The following is a 948-nucleotide window of genomic DNA, read 5'->3' as shown; positions in this document are numbered from 1 at the left end:
CCACTTCGTTGTAATCTAGATTTTGCTAGCTTTTCAGTGTTTGGGTTAGTTTTCTGACAAACATCACACCTTTTGATAATGTTCTTTAAAGTTTTTATTACATTTTTACCTTCAAACAAATGAGAAGCCATCTGGTAAGTACTCTCTGCACCCAAATGAAAACTCTGGTGTAAACCCTTAAGAATTTTCCATTGAGCACTTTCAGGAATTATTAATCGTCCATCCTCAGACTGTAACCATCCTTTATCAGTAATCTTTGCTCCTCTTTTCTTGTATCTTTCTAATTCTTCCTCAGTATATTGTGGTTTTTCCTGTTCCACAGGACCTGTCCAGATCAAAGGCGTCTGTAATGAGGGGGTTTCATAAAGTGCAGCTTTTCTGGCTTGACAGCCAGCCAGCTGATTACCTTCAGCTACTTTACTCCCATCCCTGTTGAGTCCTTTGCAATGCATAACAGCTACTTCTTTTTTTTTTTTTTTTTTTTTTTAGCAATAATCGCGCCTCGGATAAACCTCATTGGCTACGATACTGCCACTGCCAAAGCTAACAGCTACTTCTTTAGGACAATATATAGCAGTTAAAAGTCTCTCAATCTCTCTGAAATGTTTAATAGGTTCTCCTGTTGCTGTTTTAAACTGTCTTTCTTTCCATATTGTAGCATGAGCATGTAAAGTCAAATAAGCATACTTAAAATCAGTGTAGATATTTACCCGCTGCTTAACTCTAGAGCTCAGGTCAGAGCCACCATCTCCGCTAACTAGGCACTGGTTCCCTGGGGGAGAGATTTTGCTTCTAAAACCTGTTCAGCAGTCACCACGGCGTAACCTGCTTTACGCTTTCCATCCTGAACAAAAGAACTGCCATCTATAAATACTTCCATGTCAGGATTGTCTAATGGGGTATCCATTAGATCTTCCCAAGCCGCATAGTTTCAAGTTAGGAATTGGG

At 39.6% G+C, this 948-nt stretch overlaps 1 pseudogene; it reads right to left on the bottom strand.

The window, feature by feature from the left end:
• Positions 1-464: 464 nt before the first annotated feature.
• Positions 465-545, bottom strand: LOC133065763 (U4 spliceosomal RNA; annotated as a pseudogene).
• Positions 546-948: the final 403 nt, after the last annotated feature.

The sequence above is a fragment of the Dama dama genome, chromosome 11 (genome assembly GCF_033118175.1).
Source record: "Dama dama isolate Ldn47 chromosome 11, ASM3311817v1, whole genome shotgun sequence".
In the NCBI taxonomy this organism is placed as follows: Eukaryota; Metazoa; Chordata; class Mammalia; order Artiodactyla; family Cervidae; genus Dama; species Dama dama.
The sequence above is the reverse complement of the archived record's forward strand: the minus strand, read 5'-3'. Positions and strand labels throughout refer to the sequence as shown.